Source organism: Pongo pygmaeus, chromosome 13 (assembly GCF_028885625.2).
Source record: "Pongo pygmaeus isolate AG05252 chromosome 13, NHGRI_mPonPyg2-v2.0_pri, whole genome shotgun sequence".
NCBI lineage: Eukaryota > Metazoa > Chordata > Mammalia > Primates > Hominidae > Pongo > Pongo pygmaeus.
In genome coordinates this window covers 125,212,389-125,237,870 of record NC_072386.2, presented here as the reverse complement: position 1 = coordinate 125,237,870, position 25,482 = coordinate 125,212,389, and the positions used below count along the sequence as shown (strand labels likewise).

The following is a 25,482-nucleotide window of genomic DNA, read 5'->3' as shown; positions in this document are numbered from 1 at the left end:
ATGCAATGCTTGGGAGGGGGAGGGACGCGTCACTGTCCAGGGAAGGCCCTCAGCCAGCCCACCGAGCCCTGCTGCCCAGCTCCACACCCCCAGGCTGGGCCCTGACTGTGGCAGCGCTCCCTAGTCCTGATACTCACTTGGGGACAGTGTGCACCGTGCAACCTCAGGCTCCCTCCCTGTCCTCTCCCAATTCCTCAAGTGTGGTACCCCAGGCAGATCTGTCACCTCATCCTCCTGATGTCTCTTTGTAAGGAGAGGACACGGTGGCTCAGGAACCATTTATGCCCAAAGCTACACAGTATGGCGGTGCAAGGACCTAGGACCCCTTGACCAGCCAGGAAGAGCAAGCAGGCAAAGGCTGAGAGCATGGTTTTGGGTCAGCCAGACTTGAGTTCAAGTCTCCCCTCCGTGATGTTTCTGAGTCTCCACATCTTATCTCATAGGGTCACTGGGAGGATTAAATGCACTGATCTGCCTTCGTGGGCTCGCTATGGGATTACTGTGTCAGCTCATAGCCTGACTGTATACACTGGTGCCAGGGCAGCCACAGCCAGAGCCCGGCAATGTCATCCTGCTTGGTACAAACGCTCTCCTTCCCTATGCCTCAGTTTCCTCACCAAGGGCTGTGATGGTTCCTTTGTGGGCCTCAGGCCTCTGTGGAAGACACAGCCCAACCCCACCTGCAGCCTTTAGCTGTGTGGACACTCGGAGCCAGACAAGGCCCTGGTCCTCAGCCTTGTCCACAGCTACAGGTGGGCAGCAGTGTATTAGTCCGTTCTCACACTGCTATAAAGAGCTGCCCAAGACTGGGTAATTTATAAAGAAAAGAGGTTTAACTGACTCACAGTCCTGCATGTCTGGGGAGGCCTCAGGGAACTTACAGTCATGGCAGAAGAGAAGCAGCCAGTCTTACGTGGCGGCAGGAGACAGAGAGAAACTACCATTTATAAAACCATCAGATCTCGTGAGAATTCATTCAGTATCATGAGAACAGCGTGGGGGAAGTGGCCCCAGCATCCAATCACTTCCCTCCCTAGACGCATGGGGATTACAGTTCCAGATGAGATTCGGGTAGGGACACAGAGCCAGACCATATCACGCAGGGAAAGCTGAGCCCTGGGAGAGGTGAGCACCGGTGGCTGAGGAGAAACGGCTTCCCTGTCCAGGCCTGGGGGCCTGGCCTCAGCGGACGGTGCCCGGGCCTGCCAATTTCATGGACTCTGCAGTGAGCAACAGCTCAGCAGCACAGCCGCCCACAGGCCAGGCCCAGAGCTCCTTGGCGAAGCACCCTCCTAGAACAGGAGAAGGACCACAGCCAGAGGCCCTGGCCCCAGCTGCGCCCGCCCCCACCAGGTGCAGTTCCTTAGTGAACCATCCCACCCCACATTCCTGCAGCCTGGCCGCCCCCTACTCTGCCTGTTGGGGTCAGGCCGGGATTCTGTGGATGAGGCCGTGGTTCTGGGATGAGAGGCAGCAGCCCCACCGTGGCTGCAGCAGCCACGACCCCCTTCTCATTAGCCTGGGGCTCCCAGCTGAGCTGTCACTGGTGGCCCGGCACCAGCGCCCACCAGGCCGAGCTGCAATGACATCATCTTGGCCTGGGACGCTGCTAAGTGGAAACAGACGGCGGCCTCCTTCCCAGTCCAGGAGCGCCTCAGGAGGCACCCCGCGAGCAGCCCACCACTGGGTGGGCCCAAGGGGACAGAGGTGTCAGGACAGCTGCCCCATCACAGTCCCACCCAACCGAGCCACAGCCGCCGTCTGCTTTGCCTCGCCCACTGGCTCGGCCCCATGAGGGTAGGCACGGTGCCCGCCTTGCTCGTGTCATTTCCAGCCCCCAGCGTGGCGCCTGTACGTACTTGGTGCTGGGGAAATACCAAATGAAAGGCCGCCCCACTGTCCCCGGGGACTTGGTGGGACTCTGCTCCCCCTCCCCCAGAGCCTTTAGGTGGTGCTTCCTGCCTTTCCAGGCTCTCTGAAGTCCCTACCATCCCCAAACATGAACCACTGCCTCTTGCCTGCTGGATGAGAATGAGACAAGCCACCAGCAGCTGATGAGACAAGGGACAAGAAATCTACCCGCGTGAGGTCTTGAGGCTCCATCCGCCTCCCTGACCTCCATGCTCCCCCTGTCCACGTGGGGCGGGACCTGAGCTGGGTGAAGGCACAGCAGGACCAGTTGGCGGGGGGAGCAGCTGCCAGGTGGGGGTGTCCTCAGGGTACAGGACACCCCTCAGGCCAGGGTTGGCACCAGCCAAGACAGAAAAGCAGAGCCCAAACGGGGCTGCCGGCTTTAGGGGTAGCCAGGCTGGGCTAGGGCCCCAAGGAGTCCCACCTTGCCGAAGGGGCCACCTGTCAGCCAAGAGTGAGCTGGCCCCACACGGGTAAGCCTCAAACGCATTGTGCTGAGTGAAAGCAGCCAGGTGCTGCATGACTCCACTTATACAAAGCATCTGGAGTAGGAGAATCCACTGATACAGAAAATAGACTGATGGCTGCTGGGGCCAAGGAGAGGAAGAAGAGGCGGGAGGGGAGGCAGGTGGCTGAGGTATACGGGGTGCTTCTCAGGTAACAGAAGCATCTGAAATTGATGGTGGAGATGGTTGCCCAGCTGTGAATATTCTCAAGGCCACTGAATTGTACACTTTAAATGGGTGAATTGTATAGTGTCAATTACATCTCAATAAAGCCATAAAAAAAAAAAAAACAGTCACCTCACTGTCGTGTAGAGAAGGCCCAAGGACTGGGGCAGAGGTACCTGAGGGGCTCTGCTCCGAGGACCCCCTTATTTGTAAAGTGCATTAAGACCGCCTGGTGGAGGCCAAGGGTGTCTGTATGACCCCTGTCTGCCTTTAAATCGGGCCTTCCCTGCTGCTAGTGGAGACGTACAGAGACCAACAGCTTTGCTATTATCACCATCATTCTTATAGTTACTGTACTTCTTATGCCTAAAGTGGAGGACCAAGCACTTGACTTGGGTCTCATTTACCCCTTTAAGAGCCTTAGACTGATGATGTAATCGTCTCATTTATAAATGAGGGAGCTGGAGCACAGAGGACCTCAGCTAGGGCAGGGGTTAGGCAACCTGTCCAAGGACCCACAGCTGACAGACAGCCACCGGAGGCCTGAGGCCTGTCACCAGACAAACCAGGCAAGGACCCACTGGACAGTAAATAGCCACAGGTTCTGTCACCGTTCTTGGAGGCTGTCAGAGTATAATTTCCAGAAAGAGCAGGATCTTGTACAAATATAAAATAAATACATATCAAAAATTTATTAGCTCATTAACAGAGAAACTCGTAAGTGGGAAAGGCCATTCCTGGAGCCATTTGAGGACTTGGAAGGGCATTCTGCAACGCCTTCGCTGAGTCAGAAGTAAAACTGGTTAATGTGCTACAAGGCAATGGCCGTAACCCTTTTCTTTTCTACCAGATACAAATCTACCAGTTAATGTAACTTTACAGAGTCTGAATCCTTAATTAATAGGAAACAGCAAAGTCGAACACAGGCACAGTACATTTCTCTACATAAGTAAATTCTCCTTGTGAGAGCCTGTCATACAATGCCCCAGGATGACTTGGAAAAGAAACTTGAAAAGGATGATTTTTCTTTTTTTTTTTTTTTTGAGATGGAGTCTCGCTGTGTCGCCCAGGCTGGAGTACAGTGGCACAATGTCAGCTCGCCGCAAACTCTGCCTCCCAGGTTCAAGCAATTCTCCTGCCTTAGCCCCCCCGAGTGGCTGGGATTACAGGTGCATGCCAAAACACCTGGCTTTTTTAAATATTTTTGGTAGAGGCAGGGTATCACCATGTTGGCCAGGCTGGTCTCAAACTCCTGATCTCAAGTGACCCACCCGCCTCAGCCTCCCAAAGTGCTAGGATTACAGGTATGAGCCACTGCGCCAGGCTAGATGATTTTTCTTAACAGGGGAGAGAGTAAACCAAGTCAGATCTGGAAACACATCCCATCCGCTGCCTTCAGCTACCTTCTACCAAAAGTCTGTATGGAAACTGGAGGCTGCTAAGCCCCATCCCTGCCTCCCATGAGCAGCATGCAAAGAGACTTAGTGCCCTCATTTATCCAGCAAGCACGTCCTGAGCAGCTACTGGGTGCAGGCACGGTGTGGGTGCCAAGATGCCTGTGAGCCTCCACTGTACAGGAAGCTGGACAAGCAGGTTCATCAGGGAAGAGGTGCTAGTTTCCCATGGTGAGCCATAGCACTAAAGAAAGGAGGAGAACGTGGAGGCCAGAAAGGAGCTGACGGGTAGGGCACGAGAGCTGAGAGGGTTCTGGGAGGGCCTCTCTACGAGACGAGATTGGGAAGGGCCTGAAGGATGAGACAGACCCAGTCTTGCAAAGTGCTGGGGGAAGAACCTTCCAGACTATGGGGAAAGGACGAAGATGGGAAAGAGCTTGGCATGGGTGAGCAATGGCACGAAGGCTAAGGCAGCTGGTGAGTGAGCAGTGGGGAGATGGGGCCGGAGGGCTGGACAGAGGCCAAATCACATGAGACTCAGCCGTGGCGAGGGAATTCAGTTTCATCCTGACTGTAATGGAGACACGGGAGGGCTTTCCACAGGAAAGGGAGGGGCTCCAATTTGTGTTTTCAAAGTCTCTGACTGTTGGGGAGCAAGGGTGGCCCCAGAGAGCAATGAGGAGGCTGCTTTTGAGACTGGGGTAGGACGGCGAGTGGCCATGGGGTAGGACAGATAGTGAGGGCAATGGGACAGGGAGGACCCTTACCCCAGAGCTCGGCTGACTTGCTGATGATGGGGATGTGCAAAGCATGCACAGAAGGAACCAAGTCCTTCCCTTAACTTACATTTCTGGTAAAGCACCGGGTTAGGTTAATCAGTGCAATCACTCGCCGAGGAACAAAACTGCTGAAAACAATATTTTTAAAAGCAAGGAGGTGACCAGATAGTAAGGAATCAGCAGATGCCATCTAAACGGAGGTGGGGCCACGAAGAGGTGAGCAGGGCCCAGCAGCGCCCTTTGTCGTGAGCCTATGGCAGAACAAAATGGCAGGCCCTTATGCAAGGCACAGAGCCAAGCCCAGGGCCCACTCAAGGAGGAGGCCAGCGGGAGGCCTTGCTCACAGAGCTGGGGCATGAGTTGCACAACCCTCAGATGCAGGTTACACAGAAACAAACCCACCCACGCCCCACCTCAGGAGACCAGCAGAAACGCTGCCCTGGTGCTGAGCTCAGGGTGGGGCTGGGGTGGGCACGTCACTGAAAATGGCAACCACAAGCCAGCCTTGCGGCACAAGCCCCCATCTCCCGGTGAATTAAAGATGCTCCATCAATGAGTTTGGAGCAAGGTAACCCTGGATCTGCGGTGGCCCAGAAGAACCAAACACAAATCCCTTCCAGAAAAATTCACCTTCATCCTAGGCCTCAAAGAACCTCCACATATTACATACTAAAGAACACAGGCAGGTCTCAGTACAAGGACAAAGGGAACAAAATCCAATGAGTAAGAGACAAGAGAGAAAACAGAGAGCAGAAACAGACATGCAGACTTCAAATACTAAAGAAATCAGGCATGTATCGTAAAACAACTATGCTTTTATTGAGCTTAAAGAAAAGCCAGACTGAAAATAGTAAGCAGGAAGCTAGAAACAGGCATTGACTTGGTGAAAAAGGAGTAGAAAGCTAAGGTAAAAATATAATTAAGATTATGGCTTTAATTTTTATTCTTATAGTATGTTCAATTCAACTGAAGAATTGATAAACTAAAGATAGGTTAGGGCTGGGTGCAGTGGCTCACACCTGTAATCCCAGCACTTTAGGAGGCCAAGGCGGGTGGATCATCTCAGGTCAGGAGTTTGAGACCACCCTGGCCAACATGATGAAACCCCGTCTCTACTAAAAATACAAAAATTAGCCCAGTGTGGTGGCGTGCACCTGTAGTCCCAGCTACTCAGGAGGCTGACACAGGAGAATCGCTTGAACCCAGAGGGCAGAGGTTGCAGTGAGCCAAGATCGCACCACTGCACTCCAGCCTGGGCGACAAGAGCGAAGCTCTGTCTCAAAAAAATAAAAATAAAAAATAAATAAAGACAGGTTAGGTTAGAAGAAATTCTAGAGAATGCTGCACAGTGAGGCAAGAGGATGGGGAATCTGAGAAGTTTGGAGACACGAAGAAGAAAGCCAGAAGGTCTCATGTCATCTCATCAGGTTGCAGAAGGTAAGAAGAGGCGATGGGAGCAGCATGCTATTTTAAGAGATAATGCCTGGGGATTTCACAGAACTGATGGGACACAGCTGCAGATGTAAAAAAGTGGCTGAGGCGGGCGGATCACGAGATCAGGAGATTGAGACCATCCTGGCTAAAACGGTGAAACCTCGTCTCTACTAAAAATACAAAAAAATTAGCCGGGCGTGGTGGCAGGCGCCTGTAGTCCCAGCTGCTTGGGAGGCTGAGGCAGGAGATTGGTGTGAACGTGGGAGGCAGAGCTTGCAGTGAGCCAAGATCATGCCACTGCACTCCAGCCTGAGTGACAGAGCAAGACTCCATCTCAAAAAAAAAAAAAAAAGCCCAGTGGACCCCAGGTGGGATGAATAAAAAGCCATCCACACCTGGACTCATCTTAGTGAAACTGCAGAAACAAAGAGAAACATCTTCAAAGCAGCCAGAGACAGAGACAATTACCTGCCAGAGAGGCAGGCTGACATCTGACTTGTCAAACACAGGAATGAAAACCAGAAGCCCATGACATGGCGTCTTCGATGAGCTGTAAGAAAACCCCACTGAAATGCCAAGAAAGAGGGCAGAATAAAGACATTTTCAGAAAACCAAAACCCGAGAGAGTTCAACAACAGAGCGTCTCTAACAAAAAGCCTGAAGGGTAAATTCCGGGCCCAAGAAACATGATTCTAGGTGGAAGAACTGAGTGGAGGGGGATAAGGGGGGCATGGATCCCGGCAGAAGTGGGTCAGTTGAAAGGAGTTCTGGCTGCAAAAACGAATAAAGTCTGTGGATTACAACAGGTCAAGACAGAATAGAAATACCTAGAAATCAGCAAGGAATAAATGTGGAGCCTCAGGGTTCCATGTGGGATTCCTGTGCTGTCGGGGTATTGATTAACTCTGTGTCTTGGTAAGTATAATGCAGTGCAAGGGTCCCCCAAAGTTCATGTCCACCCAGAACCTCAGAATAAGACCTAAATTAGAAATTGGGTCTTTGCAGATGCACATGGTTAAGGATCAAGGTAAGATCATACTGAGTTAGTGTAGGACCTAAATCCAATGACTTGAGACTTTACAGGAAGAGAAGAGGACACAGAGAGACACAGAAAAGAGGCCACATGAAGATGGAAGCAGAGGTTGGAGTGATGCAACCACAAGCCAGGGAATGCTGGAAGCCACTAGAAGCTGGAGGAGGCTTCCCTAGACCCTCCAGAGGGAGTGCAGCCCTGCTAACACCTTGGTTTTAGAGTTCCGGCCTCCAGAACTGGGACAGAATAAACTTTCTCTATGTTAGATGCCACAGTTAGTTGATTTATTATAGCAGCCCTCGAAAACTCATAGAAGCTAAAGATGTATATTGCAACTACTAGATAAACCACAAAAAGACCAGCAATCGTACAGACCTCCTAAACTAATAGAATAGAAAATAGAAATAAAAAAAGACTTAAAGCCAAAAGAAGACAATATAGAAGAGAAAAATATGCAACAGCTAAAAATAAAAAAAAAGTAATCTATTTGAACCTAAATATAAAGCAATCATATTAAATTTAAATAGACTAAACGCTGCAGTAGAAAGACAAAGGCTGACAGACTAGGCGGAGAAATCAAACCTCATGGTGTTTACAGAAAATGCTCAAAACATAAAGATCTGCAGAGGTTGGAAGTAAACAGACAAAGAAGATGCAACGGCAAACCAGAGGAAGCCAGACAGTGTATCTGCAGACAAAATGCATCACTAGGATTGTTGCCTTGCTATAATGAAGAGTTCAATTCACCAGGAAAAGAAAACAAAAGCAGTCTGCATAGACTTAAAACACAGCCTGAAAATTAAAGGTAAAAATCAAAAGCCTCCAAGAAGAAACCGGCAAACCCACAGTCCCAGTGGGAGACTTTGAGAGGAGTCGGATAGGCAGAGAAGAGGTGAGCAAAGCAATTAGCAACTCGGTTCCATTCGCGTGGAACTGCACTCACAAATCCTTCTGAAGCAGACATTTCCTCACCTGAGGAAAGGTGACTATATCCTGAGGCCTACATGGCCCTCAAACAACCTCAAAGAATTAAAATAGCCAGCGAATATTTTCTTACCACAGTGCAAGATAATTAGACAATCCTCATATGTTTAAAAACTAATGAACACTTTTTTTTTTTTTTTTTTTTTTTTTGAGATGGAGTCTTGCTCTGTCGCCCAGGCTGGAGCGCAGTGGCGTGATCTCAGCTCACTGCTAGCTCTGCCTCCCCGGATCACGTCATTCTCCTGCCTCAGCCTCCCGAGTAGCTGGGACTACAGGCGTCCGCCACCACGCCCAGCTAATTTTTTTTGTATTTTTAGTAGAGACGGGGTTTCACCGTGTTAGCCAGGATGGTCTCGATCTCCTGACCTTGTGATCCACCCGCCTCAGCCTCCCAAAGTGCTGGGATTACAGGCATGAGCCACTGTACCCGGCCTGAACACTTCTAAATAACCTATTTTCAAAGCAAAATTTAACAAAAATTAGAAAATGCTTTTATTGAATACTAAAAATTCATGAATGTTATGAATACAAAATGCCGTATAAAGCAATACATTAAAGACATTTATAGTCATAAGTGATTAGACTAGAGAAAAAGAAAAGTTGACAATTACTCAGCTAAATCCAGATCTCAAGAAGAAAACACAGAAAAATAATTCCGAGAAAGTAGAAGAAAAAATAAAATAATGAATAAGTAAGTTAATTAAATAAAAAGAACTTAATGAAATAGAAAACTATAAAATAGAATAAAAAATCAGAGTCAGTTTCTTAAAGATAATAAATAATAAAATTTACTAATTTTGGCAAGACTAATCAAAAGAAAAAATTAGAAAAGTCAAACTACTAATATTGAGAATGAAAAAGAAAATCACTACACATATTATGATATGGCAATATTATAATAAGAGGATATTATGAAACTTTCACTAATATTAGAATTTGACACAATGAACACGTCCCTAGAAAAATATCACAAACTCAAGAATAGAACCCCTATGTGGTCCTATCACCACTCAAGAAACTGAATCACTAGTTCAAAATCTTTCCACAAATAAAACCTCAAGCCAAGAAAAATTCATCAGTAAATTCTCATCACTCTGCTGGGCGTGGTGGCTCATGCCTGCAATCCTAGCACTTTGGGAAGCCGAGGCAGGCAAATCACGAGGTCAGGAGTTTGAGATCAGCCTGTTCAACATGGTGAAACCTCATCTCTACTAAAAATACAAAAAATTAGCCAGACGTGGTGGCGCATGCCTGTAATCCCAGGTACTCAGGAGGCAGAGGAAGGAGAATCGCTTGAACGCGGGAGGCAAAGGTTGCAGTGAGCAGAGACTGCACCACAGCACTCCAGCCTGGGCAACGGAGTGAGACTCTGTTTCAAAAAAAAAAAAAAAAAAATTCTCATCACTCACAGATAATAGAAAAGAAGGAATTCAACCCCCAAGCCTGACAAGGACAGCATAGGAAATGACCATCATGGGCCAGCCTTACTCATGAACATAAATGCAAACACAATCTTAGCAAACTAAACCCAACTGCATATGCAGAATCACACACCATGGACAAGTTGAATTCATCTAAGGAATGCAAGGTTAAATGATTGAACATTCAGAAAAATTAATACAACATACTACATTAACAGATTAAGGATTTAAAAGTCATAGGCTCATCTCAGTGAAGACGGAGGAAGATATTTGAATTCAGGATACATTCAGGATTTAAAACTGTTTTTCAGTGAAGGAAATAGAAGGAAACTTCTTTAACCTGATAAATAAATAGTATGTACAAAACAGGGAAATAGAAATAAAAGACAATTCTTTAACCTGATAAAGAGTTTGTGCAAAACACCTACTATAAAATCATATTTAGTAGTGAAACTTTAAAGCTATCCTTTGAAACAGGGCATAAGACAATATGTCCGGTCTCACCACCTCTATTCCATATTGTACTAGAAGTCCTAGCCAGGACAGGAAGACAAGGGGATAAAAGCTACCAGCATTGAAAAGGAAAAACCAAACAGTTACCATTTGTTGATGATATGATTATGTACATAGAAAAGCCATATGAATGTGGAGATAAGCCAACAGACAGGAAGTTTGGCAAAGTTGCCAAATACAAAAATTCATGCACAAATTAGAGTTAAATTTCTACATGATAGCAAAAAATATTTATAAATGAAGATACCACTCATAATATAAAAAATGTGAAGTTCCTACGAATATTTCTACTGAAAGACATTTATGAAGAAAATGATGTATATTTGGAGAATATGATGAGACTTTGAGCCATATTACAGAATATATAAATAAATGATTTAAGACGTTAATAGATTGGAAGACTCAGTATTGTAAATAAGTCAACTGTCCCCAAAGTGGGCTATAGACTCAAATTCATTGGACTCAGAATCCCAAGAGAATTGTCATCTGTGGAACTAGCAAAGTGATTTTAAAGTTCATGTTTAATTGCAAAGGGCCAGTTATAGCCAAGACATTCTTGAAGGAAAGCAAGGTAAAAGAACTGTCCCTTCTTATTGTCAGGATTTCCAATCAAGCTGTAATGATCATGACAGTGTGGAATTGGAACAAGAGCAGATAAATCTCCAGGAAAACAAAATCAAAAGCTCAGAAAGACACCCAGACACACAGACACTTAGATGGATTCACAGCTGTATTCTGCCAGAGGTACAAAGAGGAGCTGGTACCATTCCTTCTGAAACTGTTCCAATCAATAGAAAAAGAGGGAATCCTCCCTAACTCATTTTATGAGGCCAGCATCATCCTGATACCAAAGGCTGTCAGAGACACAACAAAAAAAGAGAATTTTAGACCAATATCCCTGATGAACATCGATGCGAAAATCCTCAATAAAATACTGGCAAACCAAATCCAGCAGCACATCAAAAAGCTTATCCATCACAATCAAGTTGGCTTCATCCCTGGGATGCAAGCCTGGTTCAACATACAGAAATCAATAAAATAATCCATCACATAAACAGAACCAAAGACAAAAACCACATGATCTCTGCATCTCAATAGATGCAGAAAAGGCCTTCGACAAAATTCAACAGCCCTTCATGCTAAAAACTGTCAATAAACTAGGTATTGATGGGACGTATCTCAAAATAATAAGAGCTATTTATGACAAACCCACAGCCAATGTCATACTGAATGGGCAAAAACTGGAAGCATTCCCTTTGAAAACTGGCACAAGACAGGGATGCCCTCTCTCACCACTCCTATTCAACAGAGTGTTGGAAGTTCTGGCCAGGGTAATCAGGCAGGAGAAAGAAATAAAGAGTATTCAATTAGGAAAAGAGGAAGTCAAATTGTCCCTCTTTGCAGATGACATGATTGTATATTTAGAAAACCCCATTGTCTCAGCCCAAAATCTCCTTAAGCTGATAAGCAACTTCAGCAAAGTCCCAGGATACAAAATCAATGTGCAAAAATCACAAGCATTCCTATACACCAATAACAGACAAACAGAGAGCCAAATCATGAGTGAACTCCCATTCACCACTGCTTCAAAGAGAATAAAATACCTAGGAATCCAACTTACAAGGAATGTGAAGGACCTCTCCAAGGAGAACTGCAAACCACTCCTCAAAAAGAGGACACAAACAAATGGAAGAACATTCCATGCTCATGGATAGGAAGAATCAATATCATGAAAATGGCCATACTGACCAAGGTAATTTATAGATTCAATGCCATCCCCATCAAGCTACCAATGATTTCTTCACAGAATTGGAAAAAACTACTTTAAAGTTCATATGGAACCAAAAAAGAGCCCACATTGCCAAGACAATCCTAAGCAAAAAGAACAAAGCTGGAGGCATCACCCTAGCTGACTTCAAACTATACTACAAGGCTACAGTAACACAGCATGGTACTGGTACCAAAACACAGATATAGACCCATGGAACAGAACACAGACCTCAGAAATAACACCACACATCTACAACCATCTGATCTTTGACAAACCTGACGAAAACAAGAAATGGGGAAAGGATTCCCTATTTAATAAACGGTGCTGGGAGAACTGGCTAGCCATATGTAAAAAGCTGAAACTGGATCCCTTCCTTACCTCTTATACAAAAATTAATTCAAGATGGATTAAAGACTTAAATGTTAGACCTAAAATCATAAAAACCCTAGAAGAAAACCTAGGCAATACCATTCAGGACACAGGCATGGGCAAAGACTTCATGACTAGAACACCAAAAGCAATGGCAACAAAAACCAAAATAGACAAATGGGATCTAATTAAACTAAAGAGCTTCTGCACAACAAAAGAAACTACCATCAGAGTGAACAGGCAACCTACAGAATGGGAGCAAATTTTTGCAATCTACCCATCTGACAAAGGGCTAATATCCAGAATCTACAAAGAACTTAAATTTACAAGAAAAAATCAAACAACCCCATCAAAAAGTAGGTGAAGGATATGAACAGACACTTCTCAAAAGAAGACATTTATGCAGCCAACAGACACATGAAAAAATGCTCACCATCACTGGCATCAGAGAAGTGCAAATCAAAACCACAATGAGATGCCATCTCACACCAGTTAGAATGGTGATCTTTAAAAAGTCAGGAAACAACAGGTGCTGGAGAGGATGTGGAGAAATAGGAACACGTTTACACTGTTGGTGGGAGTGTAAACTAGTTCAACCATTGTGGAAGACAGTGTGGCAATTCCTCAAGGATCTAGAACTGTAAATACCATTTGACCCAGCGATCCCATTACTGGGTATATACCCAAAGGATTATAAATCATGCTGCTATAAAGACACATGCACACGTATGTTTATTGCAGCACTATTCACAATAGCAGAGACTTGGAACCAACCCAAATGTCCATCAATGATAGACTGGATTAAGAAAATGTGGCACATATACACCATGGAATACTATGCAGCCATACGAAAGGATGAGTTCGTGTCCTTTGTAGGGACATGGATGAAGCTGGAAACCATCATTCTGAGCAAACTATCGCAAGGACTGAAAACCAAACACCGCACGTTCTCACTCATAGGTGGGAATTCAACAATGAGAACACTTGGACACAGGAAGGGGAACATCACATACCGGGGCCTGTCGTGGGGTGGGGGGAGGCAGGGGGAGGGATAGCACTGGGATAAATAACTCATGTAAATGACGAGTTAATGGGTGCAGCACACCAACCTGACACATGTATGTATATGTAACAAACCTGCACGTTGTGCACATGTACCCTAGAACTTAAAGTATAAAAAAAAAAAGTGTGTTTCACAGAGACGCCATTTGAGATCAGTGGGGAAGAGATAAATTAATTCAATAAACAATTTGGGAACAACTGAATACCCACCCACATGGGGGGGAAGTGAAGTTGATACTTGACCTTACATTGCACACAAAAACCAATTCCAGTGAAACAAAGACCTAAACGTGGCAAACGCAGTTCTACAGCTTTAAGAAACTGACTTGGGAAATGATTCCTCAGAGCACAGAACAATTTCCCAAACGAAGGACCAAGGTCACTAACCATAAACAAAAAGAAGAGATAAATGTCGCTGTTCAGCAAAAGACATGCTAAAGAAAGAGAAAAGACAAGCCAGGGTGTGAGAAAAAGTTGGAAACCCAGAACTAAGTCAAGGGTGCAAATCCAGGATATATAAAGAACTCCTATAAATCAGTATTTTTAAAAGGCAAACATTGCAATACAGAAACAGGCCAAAAAAATTGACTTTCAGATAATGAACCTGCAGTAGCCAGTAAACATATGCCAAGGAACTCTAGGACATCAATATGGAGAAAATTTAAGTTAACCACAATATACTATTGATTACCCACCAGATTGTCAAAAAATGGAGATACCAATTGTTGGTGAGGTTTCAGAGCAATGGGAACGCTCATTAGCTTGTCCATTTGTAAAAACCCACTCTGGAAAGCAATTTGGAATTGCCTCCCACCTTTGAATGTGTGGAAATCTTACAACTCACCAAATCCTTGAGATGCTCATGGACTCTCAGCAGGAAATCCGCGCAAGCACATCTACGCCATTTTATTCACAGGATCCCTGAATGGAAGCAATGCAGGTGAATTGTGGAATAGTCAGAGAATGAAACATTACATGACAACACACAAGAACAAATGACGGTCCCTGCAACAACACAGGGGACCCGCACCCACACTATCCACACAGTCCAGCCACACAGGGGACCCGCACCTACCCCATCAACACAGCCCGGCCACACAGGGGACCCGCACCCACCCTATCCACACAGCCCGGCCACACAGGGGACCCGCACCCTCCCTATCCACACAGCCCGGCCACACAGGGGACCCGCACCCACCCCATCCACACAGCCCGGCCACACAGGGGACCCTCACCCACCCTATCCACACAGCCCGGCCACACAGGGGACCCTCACCCACCCTATCCACACAGCCCGGCCACACAGGGGACCCTCACCCACCCTATCCACACAGCCCGGCCACACAGGCGACCCGCACCCTCCCTATCCAGACGGCCCGGCCACACAGAGGACCCGCACCTACCCCATCAACACAGCCCGGCCACACAGGGGACCCGCACCCACACTATCCACACAGTCCAGCCACACAGGGGACCCGCACCCACCCCATCCACACGGCCCGGCCACACAGGGGACCCGCACCTACCCCATCAACACAGCCCGGCCACACAGGGGACCCTCACCCTCCCTATCCACACAGCCCGGCCACACAGGGGACCCGCACCCACCCCATCCACACGGCCCGGCCACACAGGGGACCCTCACCCACCCTATCCACACAGCCCGGCCACACAGGGGACCCTCACCCACCCTATCCACACAGCCCGGCCACACAGGGGACCCGCACCCTCCCTATCCAGACGGCCCGGCCACACAGAGGACCCGCACCCTCCCTATCCACACGGCCCGGCCACACAGGAGACCCGCACCCACCCATCCACACAGCCCAGCCACACAGGGGACCCGCACCCACCCATCCACACAGCCCAGCCACACAGGGGACCCGCACCCACCCTATCCACACGGCCCGGCCACACAGGAGACCCGCACCCACCCCATCCACACAGCCCGGCCACACAGGGGACCGGCACCCACCCTATCCACACAGCCCAGCCACACAGGGGACCGGCACCCACCCTATACACACAGCCCGGCCACACAGGGGACCCGCACCCTCCCCATCCACATGGCCCAGCCACACAGGGGACCCGCACCCACCCTATCCACACAGCCCAGCCACACAGGGGACCCGCACCCACCCTATCCACACAGCCCAGCCACACAGGGGACCCGCACCCACCCTATCCACACAGCCCAGCCACACAGGGGACCGGCACCCACCCTATCCACACAGCCCAGCCACACAGGGGACCGGCACCCACCCAACCACACAGCCCGGCCACACAGGGGACCGGCACCCACCCTATCCACACGGCCCGGCCACACAGGGGACCCTCACCCTCCCTACCCACACGGCCCGGCCACACAGGGGACCCTCACCCACCCTATCCACACAGCCCGGCCACACAGGGGACCCGCACCCTCCCCATCCACACGGCCCGGCCACACAGGGGACCCTCACCCACCCCATCCACACGGCCCGGCCACACAGGGGACCCTCACCCACCCCATCCACACAGCCCAGCCACACAGGGGACCCGCACCCACCCTATCCACACAGCCCAGCCACACAGGGGACCGGCACCCACCCTATCCACACAGCCCGGCCACAGGGGACCGGCACCCACCCTATCCACACAGCCCAGCCACACAGGGGACCGGCACCCACCCCATCCACACAGCCCGGCCACACAGGGGACCCGCACCCCCCCCATCCACATGGCCTGGCCACACAGGGGACCCTCACCCACCCCATCCACACAGCCCAGCCACACAGGGGACCCGCACCCACCCTATCCACACAGCCCAGCCACACAGGGGACCGGCACCCACCCTATCCACACAGCCCAGCCACACAGGGGACCGGCACCCACCCTATCCACACAGCCCGGCCACACAGGGGACCCGCACCCTCCCTATCCACACAGCCCGGCCACACAGGGGACCCGCACCCTCCCTATCCACACAGCCCGGCCACACAGGGGACCCGCACCCTCCCTATCCACACAGCCCGGCCACACAGGGGACCCGCACCCTCCCTATCCACACAGCCCGGCCACACAGGGGACCCGCACCCTCCCTATCCACACAGCCCGGCCACACAGGGGACCCGCACCCTCCCTATCCACACAGCCCGGCCACACAGGGGACCCGCACCCTCCCTACCCACACAGCCCGGCCACACAGGGGACCCTCACCCTCCCTACCCACACAGCCCGGCCACACAGGGGACCCGCACCCTCCCTATCCACACAGCCCGGCCACACAGGGGACCCGCACCCTCCCTATCCACACAGCCCGGCCACACAGGGGACCCTCACCCTCCCTACCCACACAGCCCGGCCACACAGGGGACCCTCACTCTCCCTACCCACACAGCCCGGCCACACAGGGGACCCGCACCCTCCCTATCCACACAGCCCGGCCACACAGGGGACCCGCACCCTCCCTATCCACACAGCCCGGCCACACAGGGGACCCGCACCCACCCTATCCACACAGCCCGGCCACACAGGGGACCCTCACCCACCCTATCCACACAGCCCGGCCACACAGGGGACCCGCACCCTCCCTATCCACACAGCCCGGCCACACAGGGGACCCTCACCCACCCTATCCACACAGCCCGGCCACACAGGGGATCCTCACCCACCCTATCCACACAGCCCGGCCACACAGGGGACCCGCACCCACCCTATCCACACAGCCTGGCCACCTATGCCCTCTGAGCATCTCATTTGCCAACATAACATCTTGAATGAGGTTGCCTCTGGCCGAGGGACAAGCTACAGTGAGAGAGGTGGCACAAGGACTGTGACCCAGGACAGAATTTTTTAAAATGCATGACTGCATTTATGTGCATCACAAATTGGAAAAGATGAAATCATTTAGGAATGAAGACCACAACAAAAAACAAAACTGGCTGGGTGTGGTGGCTCACGCCTGTCATCCCAACACTTTGGGAGGCCAAGGTAGGCAGATCACCTGAGGTCAAGAGTTCAAGACCAGCCTGGCCAACATGGTGAAACCCATCTCCACTAAAAATTCAAAAATTAGCCGGGCGTGGTGGTGGGTGCCTGTAATCCCAGCTACTTGAAAGGCTGAGGCAGGAGAATCGCTTGAACTGAGGAGGCAGAGGTTGCAGTGAGCCGAGATTGTGCCACTGCACTCCAGCCTGGTCGACAGAGTGAGGACAGTGTCTCCAAAAAAAAAAATATATATACAGTCATCACAAAAAACCAATCAGTGGCAATCTCTGCAGGGAAGGGCAGATAGGATTGCTTCCTGGGAGGGGTGGGAGGCATGCCTGGAGGGAAGGCAGCATCATTTCTCCAGTCCTGAGTGGCAGTTACAACTTTCCCCTTTCACAGACCTGGAGACAAGGTCCTTCTCACCGGTTGGGGGAACTTGGCCTTCACCTCCCTTCCCTGGTCCTCAGTTTCCTCATGTGTAAATGGAGAATATAATGACCCCGTCTCCCTGCAGCTATCTGGAGGCCGTGTGAGTGAGGAACCAGCCATGCCTGATGCACCACGGGCACTCTGGTGCTGGCAGCCAGTGAGTGGCCGATGCTGCTGGATTTTCCCAGCAGGGAGTCAGTGGTATTCCTGCTGTACTGATGTGGGGACAGCAGAGGCAGGATTTGAACCCGAGACTATCTGTCTCTAGAGTCTGTGCTCATTAACCTCTGCCCCCAATAGGAGGAGCAGGAGAGACCCAGCCCAAGTTTCGGCAGGGAATACAGACAGGGGGCCCGGCTGCCCTTCCTAGCACAGCGGATCAGCCAGGGTGAGGCCTGGGCTGAGGCTCCTGGCAATTGTGGGCGGGCATAGGAGGAGCCCAGGGCACTGGCTGGTGGGGTCTGGAGAATGGCAACTTCACAGAGTCTAGTGTGAAAGGTACCTCTCCCCACTTGCAGTGATGGGAAACCGAGGCAGGGAAGGCAGTTGAAGGAAGCTGGTTCCTTGGCATGAGCTGGTAGGTCGGATCAGCGCCTGTCTGAAGGCATAGGGGAAAGGGGCCGACAGACGTGTCTGGGTGTGAAAAGGACCAGGATGTGAGGCTGGGCGTTGGCTGCTCAGTGTAGAGGAATGGGGCGCCAGTAGACCTGAAGGATGAGGGTCTCTAAACACCCTGGTCTGGCCCAGTTGCCACAGAACCCACCAAATCTGGAATGCAGGCTGGGTGCTGGAGCAGAGCGTTCCGGAAGCTGCCTCCAGCTGAGCAGGAAGGAGCACCACTAATTGTGGAGAGGGTGGAGCTCATTGCCTTGTGCCACCATTGCCACCCCAGGCCACTGTGGCTCTCAGCAGGAACAGCGCCAGGCCACACTCCAAAAACTCCAGGCGCTGGTCCCAGGAGCTTCAGGACCCTGGGCCTGTGTCTTAATTTCTGTGAGCCTCAATTTCCCCATGCCAGGCCATTGTATCAAGAGTTCTCCAGCGAATGTTCTCCAGCCATGCAGCCCCCACTAGGGTGACAACTATCTTGTTTTGCCCAAAACTCTACCGCTCCTAGAGCTGAAAGGCTTGAGTCCTGGGAAGCCCCTCAGTCCCGGGCAAGTGAGCGTGGTGGGCCACCCTAAGACAGGCAGCGTGGGTTGGACATGGGGGCGGCCAGGGCCTCACCCCTCGGTGCCCAGCCTGCGGCCCACAACAGCTTTTCCGCTGTGAGTGCAGCCCCCTCCCAGGCTTCCGCACCGTGATTTCGTCACACCACAGGGATAAGCCCAGACTCTCCAGACAGCTGGGCCTGGTCTGCTCGGCTCCCAGCTCCTGATGAGTCAGCCCTGGCCAGGCCTCCCACAAACAAGGCCAGCCAGGGCTGCGGATGCCACGTCCCCACCTCAAGCCTGCCCCTGGGCCCCAGGATGGCGTCCCTGGCTCAGGCCCAGCTGCAGCAGCAGCAGCAGCATCCAGGGAGAGCTCCTGGCCTGAGCGATAGAGAGGCACCAAGCCTGCTCCCCAGACATGTGGCCTCGCTGCTCATGGTCCTCCTGGCCCGTTCTGGAAGGGGGCTCATCCATGGACGCCCCCACATGAGACAGAGAACGAAGGCAGAGGGCAGGAGGGCGAGGACACGGCCTGGTGGCCTCTCGCTGTACCCATCTCTCACCCCAAGGCCCCTTCACCAAGCCCTGTGGGCCGCAGCTGGCACTCAGACTCCACCAGGGGCCGGGCCCGGCTGTCACCCCCATCCTCCAGTGAGCGAACAGGACTCAGAGTGGGCCACATGGCCAGCTGGAGCCACCAGGCCCCCTGTCCCCCACGACCTAAGCTCACCCCTCCACCGGCCCCACTGCATCTGGGTGCAGAGAGAGGGCCGGAGTCTGCTCCTTGCAGGAGGAAAGAGGGTGCAGGGCCGCCGTTGAGGCAGTGGAGAGGCAGGGGGGAGGCAGGGGGAGGCAGAAAGGGAGAAGCTGGGGTTGGGGGGCTGCCGGCTGTACGTACAGGGAGGAGCTCTGTGCCCAGAGGCCCATGGCAGTTCCCAGCCACATGGCTTGTCCCCCCACCCCCAGGGTCTTCAAGGACCCCACTCACAAGGGCAGCCCTGCAAAGAGAAGCTAGAGAGAGGGTGTGACAGGAACGGATGTGACGGGAGTATCGGGACCCCCAGCTCGAGGGTGGAGGGCAGGGGCAGTCCTGAGGGCAGGTTGGGGAAGAAGTCACAGACACCCCCACCTCCACCCCATGCACAGAGCCGTCCTCCTAAGGAGGTTGCCAGCAGCAGTAGAGAAGCATGGACAGCCCCCAGCCCCGCCCTTCCTCTCACCTCGTCTCCTACCCCCGGAGAAACCGAAGGCCACAGTGCAGGAGCAGAGCGGGGGGCCTGGGGCAGACATACTCTCCCCTCCTCCCCGCGACTCTGGAGTCTGCAGGACCAAAACCTCCCAGCAGCCCCCTCGCCTTGGCAGGAAGAAGAGGGCTGAAGGCTGAAGCTGCAGAGGGGGAGTTGTGATTTAGATTGGACTAGACTCCTAGATACCCCCACAGGCCTGCCCTGACACCTCCGAAGTGCCCCCAGGACCCACGGGCCCACCCAAGTTGCCCCACAGGGGTAGGGAGGGAGATTCAGCAGGGGTGAGGGGGCGGGTGGGAGAAGAGCCCTTCGCTAGGGACACACCCCACCCGCTCCGAGCCCTGCACGCAGCCCTGATATACTTAGCCCGACTGTGATTGAAAACCACGCTGAGTTCTGGAGCCTATGCCCTGCCTGGCCGCCTGGCCTGGGTGGGCCAGGGGGATCCCCAGAAGGCGTGTTTGAGCTGAATCAGGACAGAGGAGGATGGGCAGACCAGGGGCGCCAGGGGAGCAGGAAGGTCCCAGGCCAAGAGTGCAGCTGAGCATTCGCGCGCACAGGTTTTCCGAGGCTGAGCATTCGCGCGCACAGGTTTTCCGAGGCTGAGCATTCGCGCGCACAGGTTTCCCGAGGCTGAGCATTCGCGCGCACAGGTTTTCCCAGGCTGAGCGTTAGCGCGCACAGGTTTCCCGAGGCTGAGCATTCGCGCGCACAGGTTTGTCCCTGCACGCGTTGATTTATTCAACCGCTCACGGTGAGCGGGCTCTGGGCTGGCAGGTCCTGGCTGCGACGCCTCTTCCCGTGGGGCTGACAGTCTAGGGATGGGCACAAGGAGAGAGAAGCAAAGGGTCAAGTGGAGGGGCAAGGGCCCAAAGACAAATAAGAGAGAAAGAGGCGCCGTCCCTCTCCTCGCCCCCAGCTGGGGTGACCGCGTGATTCATCCCTAAAACCAGAACACTTAGGATTTCTCCTGGCAGGGCACCAGCAATCATTAAATTTATAAAGGCTGGGAATGCATATTTTAGTGACTCGCTGGGTGTACGAAAATGGTGGCTCCATAAAAGACACTCTGCCCTTGAACCACGAGGGGGTCGGGGCACCCACCCTTCTTACAATTGAAAATCCATAGAAAGCTTTTTATTATTTTTTTTTTTCCGATGGATTCTCGCTCTGTCACCCAGGCTGGAGTGCAGTGATGCGATCATCAGCTCACTGCAACCTCCACCTCCTGGGTTCAAGCGATTCTCCTGCCTCAGCCTCCTGAGTAGCTGGGATTACGGACGCCTACCACCACGCCCAGGTAATTTTTGTATTTTTAGTAGAGACGGAGTTTCCCAAAACATTAACTGCTAATAGCCTACTGTTGACAAGTCTTACTGATAACAGTCAATTAACACATATTTTGTATATGTATCTATACTTTATTCTTACAATAAAGTAAGCTAGAGAAAAGAATGTGATTACAAAAATCGTGCTGGGGACGGTGGCTCAGGCCTGTAATCCCAACACTTTGGGAGGCCGAGGCAGGCGGATCACCTGAGGTCGGGAGTTCGAAACCAGCCTGACCAACACGGAGAAACCCCGTCTCTACTAAAAATACAAGAAATTAGCTGGGCGTGGTAGACATGCCAGTAATCCCAGCTACTCGGGAGGCTGAGCCAGGAGAATCACTTGAACCCGGGAGGCAGAGGTTGCGGTGAGCTGAGTTCACACCATTGCAGTCCAGCCTGGGAGACAAGAGTGAAACTCCGTCTCAATAAAAAAATAAAAAATAACAAAAAAGAAAATCATAAGGAAGAGAAAATTTATTTACTATTCATTAAATGGAAGTGGATCCTCATAAAGGTTTTCATCCTCATCGTCTTCATGTTGAGTGGGTTGAGGAGGAGGAGAAGGAGGAAAGGGGGTTGGTCTTGTTGAGTCAGGAGTGGCAGAGGTGGAAGAAAATCCACATGTAAATGGACCCATGCAGGTCAAACCCGTGTTGTTCAAGGGTCAACTGTAGTTCTAAACTACTTTCAAAAATACAATGCGGCCAGGCACGGTGACTCACACCTGTAATCCCAGCACTTTGGGAGGCCGAGGCAGATGGATCACCTGAGGTCAGGAGTCTGAGACCAGCCTGGCCAACATGTGAAACCCCATCTCTACTAAAAATACAAAAATTACCCAGGCATGGTGGCGGGCACCTGTAATCCCAGCTACTCGGGAGGCTGAGGCAGGAGAATCACTTGAAACTGGGAAGCAGAGCTTGCAGTGAGCCGAGATCGCGCCATTGCACTCCAGCCTGGGAAACAAGAGCGAAATTCCATCTCAAAAATAAACACATACGGCTGGGCGTGGTGGCTCACACCTGTAATCCCAGCACTTTGGGAGGCCGAGACAGGCGGATCACGAGGTCAGGAGATCAAGACCAGCCTCGCTAACACGGTGAAAACCCGTCTCTACTAAAAATACAAAAAAATTAGCCGGGCGTGGTGGTGGGTGCCTGTATTCCCAGCTACTCGAGAGGCTGAGGCAGGAGAATGGCGTGAACCCGGAAGGCGAAGCTTGCAGTGAGCTGAGATCGCACCACTGCACTCCAGCCTGGGTGACAGAGTGAGACTCCATCTCCAAAAAAATAAATAAAGACATACATACATACATACATACATACATACATAATAAATAATGCTTTCTACAAATATGAAAATATATCTGTGTATACTAATGCAACATAAAATAACATCTTTATACAAATTATTTTTGGTACATAACCATGCATTCCCATCAGTATCTCAGCCACTGGTCTCCAATACTTGTCACTGGTGTTTTTTTCAATATGGCATATTTTTTTCATGAAATTCCTGACAAATCATTCAGTTTATGTTAATTAATTTGAATTTTTTGATGCCCCCCCCCCCAGAGCCAGTTCTCTGGAGATAAAATAGCATTTTTATTTGAGAAAAATACATTCTCACCAGATGCTGAGCTCAAACCTGATGGACCCAGCCATTTCTGCTGAGTACGGAATATTGACAACCCCAGGTTGGTCTGTTTGGGGACTTTTGGTTTGTTTCATTTTTGTTTTGGTTTTGTTTTGCTTAAATGTGTAAATATTTCATGCCAAATATTCTCACAGGTGTTGTATTTAGTGTGCCCTTCTTCAACAAATATATTTGTGAAACAAAATTCAAATAGGCCGTCTCTATATAGGATTCTTTTGAATGACCTTCTCAATTTTGTTCTGCTTAGTTCAGAATATAAATGTATCCACTTAACATAAAAGCACCAACAAACCATTCTTCCCACAAGTAAAGATTTTCCAGAGCACAGTTATTCAGTTTTGAAACTGAACGTTGCACACCCGCTGGGCCTGCAGTTAAATTTGTTCTGCTTCCTCCTTGCTTTCATAGGGATAAGCCTCAGTGTACTCGCCTTTGCAGAAAAAGATGCAAAAGCTCAAGTGTTTTGACACTGTCTGTCAAATCGCTTGACTTAAAACCTCCAAATGGTTTTAAATAAAATGCAACCAAATTTAGAGACTCATGTTCTTTTCTTTTCTTTTTTTTTTTTCTTTTGAGACAGAGTCTCGCTCTGTCACCCAGGCTGGAGTGCAGTGGCGTGATCTCAGATCACTCAGCCACCACGCCCGGATAATTTTTGTATTTTTAGTAGACACGGGGTTTCACCATGTTGGCCAGGCTGGTCTGGAACCCCTGTCCTCAAGCAATCCGCCCACCTTGGCCTCTCACACGTAGTGCTGGGATTATAGTCGTGAGCCACTGCGCCTGGCCTGGAGACTCATTTTCAAAAATGTTCAATACCGCCATGTTGAATTACAAGGTAATTCTTCAACGGCTCAATCAAAAAGAAAGTTCATGCTTCCACGGGGAAAGGTTTTTCCTGAACGCATCACTCTGACACAAACCAAACTACAGTTCAGCTACTCTGTGTGTATATAAAAATATGTGCACACTTTGACAGCTACACCCTCTGTTTGTACTGGTTGAATATCAAGCTTGTTTAAATGCAATGAGGAGTTTTGTACACCACAACCAGTTCCCAATAATGGGCTTCTTAATTGAGTCAGAACACTGTATCTTTACTATGGTGCCACGGTCCTCTAAAATTCATCTCCCTGTCACCATCATCAAAACAAATAAAATGCCAATGTTGACATTTTCTTGCTGAATTTGCAGCAGTATTGACTGTGCGTCAGATGTTTCATATGTGATAAAACAAACTTCCAGATGCTTCACTTAGATTCCTGCAACTGGATAGGAAAAAAAAAAAAATCAAAGCATTATTGGACCTAATTTAACTGACTTCCTGCTTGACACATCTGATGAGCCAAGCTAAACAGGCATCAATGAATGGTTTGCAAAGTTCTGAGAATCCATGCACAAGAAAATGTGAATAAAAAGCAAGCAAAATTCATTTAGAGGAGCAGACATTTCATCTGAATAAAGCGGCAGGCTCCACAGAGTCCTGTATTAGGGCTCCTCAGCCGTCTTTGTCCTCAGCCAGTCCTCTTAAAGTGACAGCTTGAAGGACTGACTCACTCCTCCGGTTCTCGTGTGTCACTGCAGCCCCCATATTGGATGGTTAATGACAACACTAAGTTTATATATGAGTTCATCATCAACTTCCTCGGGAAAGAGAAATAAAAATTTAATGTTGTTATTAAGCATGACTTTTTTTTTTTCTGCCTGTTGCTGCTGAATGGGTTTATTGCAAAATTTGAAAAGCATTACCAAACAGTAAAAAAATAGTTGTGGGTTTACACTATTCAATAAATGGCAAAACCACATGGTAGTTCAGGCGATTGTACGCTCACACTCAGGCAGGCCCTCTGCCTTTATTTTCCACACACATTTCATGTTCTCTTAACATGGTATTTCCACCGCCCCACACACACTCCAGCCGCCCAGTGATTTCGTGCACGTCCCAGGCCATAGCAGCGACCATACGTCAACCCCACTCTCTCGGAGTGGCCCTGAAAGGCGGAACTGCCAGCAGGACGCCTGACATCCACGTTGCATGGAGGGAAACATGGATGGAGATTTGGATATGCTGTGAGTCCTGGGCAGTGGTCAGTGGCCTGGAAGGATGGTCGGGGCCCGGAAGGGCAAGACTGGGAAGTTGGAGACAAGGTGTCCTGGGGAAGAGGTATGCAGATGGACTGGGAAGCGTGTGAAAGTTTGTCTGGGGCCTCCTGGTTCATGGGTATGAGTGTAGCTGGGAGGACAGATGCTGGGCCCGTGAGTCAGCAGTGAGTCAGCCTGCCTTCCCTGCCACCCAGAGCTGTAACAGCGAGCGCACAGCCCCAGCAGCGTGGACGGCTCACATCTGGGAGGTC

General features: G+C 50.3%; 1 long non-coding RNA gene across 1 annotated transcript in view; it reads right to left on the bottom strand.

Annotated features, from left to right (window-relative positions):
- LOC134737978 (uncharacterized) overlaps window positions 1-25,482 on the bottom strand; it is a 61,265-nt gene that overhangs the window by 25,459 nt on the left and 10,324 nt on the right. Inside the window, exon 2 of the long non-coding RNA XR_010123455.1 lies at window positions 14,187-14,263. This is a non-coding gene — a long non-coding RNA (uncharacterized LOC134737978). The remainder of the gene's footprint in view (window positions 1-14,186; window positions 14,264-25,482) is intronic.